This window comes from Galeopterus variegatus, unplaced genomic scaffold (genome assembly GCF_000696425.1).
Source record: "Galeopterus variegatus unplaced genomic scaffold, G_variegatus-3.0.2 Scaffold344, whole genome shotgun sequence".
Classification (NCBI taxonomy): Eukaryota; Metazoa; Chordata; class Mammalia; order Dermoptera; family Cynocephalidae; genus Galeopterus; species Galeopterus variegatus.
In genome coordinates, this window is record NW_007726455.1 from 280,881 (window position 1) to 282,871 (window position 1,991).

The 1,991-nt window shown below is 51.4% G+C and overlaps 1 protein-coding gene across 2 annotated transcripts in view; it reads right to left on the minus strand.

Annotated features, from left to right (window-relative positions):
* ST5 (suppression of tumorigenicity 5) overlaps window positions 1–1,557 on the minus strand; it is a 159,615-nt gene extending 158,058 nt beyond the window's left edge. Inside the window, exon 1 of one of the 2 annotated variants that reach the window (XM_008567779.1) lies at window positions 1,477–1,557. The gene's annotated coding sequence lies outside the window, so the exon portion shown is untranslated. Of the gene's footprint in view, window positions 1–1,298; window positions 1,342–1,476 lie in introns of those variants that run through there. The other variant, XM_008567778.1, reaches the window with a different exon arrangement.
* Between the last annotated feature and the right edge of the window lie 434 nt (window positions 1,558–1,991).

The following is a 1,991-nucleotide window of genomic DNA, read 5'->3' on the forward strand; positions in this document are numbered from 1 at the left end:
GAAAAAAAAAAAAAAAAAAAAAAAAAAAAAAAAAAAAAAAAAAATGGGTGCCCTTCTGGCTTAATTAAGGGATAATAACACTTCCTGTATACACTTGAACAAATCTCTTCCCCATGTCTTGTGGAGTTTTTCCAAAAGTAATAATACATGCTAGGTAAATAAAAGGAAGGCTAAACCTATGTTAGAAACCTGGGAACTCTCTGCCAGGCCAGCAAAATCCAGAAAGCCTTTACTTCACTTCATGTATTCAACAGGCTCTTCTTGAGTTCTTGCTTTGTGCTGTTCATTCAGCATGGGAGACAGACTATGAGCAATTCATAGTCTATTTCTTATCCTTTAGAAAACCCTATTTCTGGGGGAAGGAAAACCCATCAGTGAATGGATTTACCTTCTAAAAAATTTTACTTGGAGAAAACAAAACAAAGCAAGAATGCAGTCACTTGGGTTTAACCTGTGATCCTATCCTAAGATGGCCAGTTGAAGTATAAGCATAATAGAGGTAGCTAAAAACAATCTTGGAGATGGGATAATGACCGCTTCATCACTACCGAGATCTTGTCCAAACAGCAGAAACACCTGGACCGGGATAAAAGCAAGAGCTGGACTAAAGCAGCATTCAGGCAAATTCTCTCACTTAGTGAAGAAGTTGTTTTATTGGTATTCAAATAATTATAAACCACATTCATATAAAGATCCCAGGAAAATGCAATAATCCTTCTTTAGAAACACTGGAAAACGTTCAGTCTCTTGTACTGCACTCAGTGACTAAATTCTTCAACAAGGTAGCATAAATTTGGCTAAAGTGTGTCCCTTCAGTCTTGGGTCACTTTAAAAAAAAAAACAACAACAACACCTTTCATACTTAAGTGCTCGTCAGAAAAAGGGGGGGGGATGAAAGGTAACCATCCACAAATAGTATAACTTGTCGAAGTGATAGAGTGCAAAGTTAATTTTCCTTTGTTTGAGTTGTGTGTGTGAGTGTGTGTGTGTTGCATACAAGTTACAACAACTCCAGGTAAGAGCCTCTGCAGAGACGCTTGGGCGGCGTCCAGGGGGCAAGGCGGCACGCAGAGTCCACTCCCAGGGCCGCCCGGAGTCCAGTCTCGACTCTGCACAGGGCCGCTCTTCACTGCCCCAGACCCTGCCTCGAGGTTCCCCACCCCCAACCGCGCGGCCCCAGCCGGCCGCAAAGCAGTGCTGGCCACGACCGCCCGAGAGGGCAGTCCCCACCAACCCCAGGAGCTGCCCGCCACCTTGCTCCTAGGAGCCTTCGGGGCGCCCCTCGTGCAAATACTCACAGAGCTTGACCACCACCGGGGCAAGGAGTCAGGAATAGCGGGAAAAAGGCTAGGAGTGCAGGGACGGGGCAGGGCGCGGCAGAGCAGGAACCCGCGCCCCGTCCTGCCCGCCACCCGGCCGGGAGCCAGGGCACCAGGGCAAGCAGGCGACCTCCCAGCGGCGCCCCGAGGCGCTTACCTCTGTGCTCCCCAGCCAGGCCGGGCGCTCAGCACAGACGGCGGCTCTCCGGAGCCCGCAGCCCGGAGGAGGAGCCGCTCCTGCAGAGAGGGCGGGCGCCCGGCAGGCATCCGCGCCGGGGCTGTGGCGGGGCTGGAAGGAGAGGGAAGGGAGGGAGCGCAGATTTGAGTAGAGGGGGGCGTGGAGGATGTGTGCCTCCACCCAAGACAGAAAGGGTGGGCTGCTGAAGCCTGGCGGAGGGCTGTGCTCGGAGGCACTGGAGGGAGCAAGAGTGCGCAAAAGAGGGTGGGGGACAGGGGTGAGGAAGGTTGGGGACAGGAAAGGCCAGGATGAGAAGTTGGCACTCAAATTGGAAGGCCCTCACCTCGGCACCATCCGTCCAAGAATTGTCTGGGTTTGGAGCAAAGCACAAGGGGGTCTGAAACTTTATGTCATTTTCTCATACACACGTGACCCCCCTGCAGTCCAGATGGTTTCAATCACTGGAGGAAAAAAGCGGCTCTGCTGGTATGCAT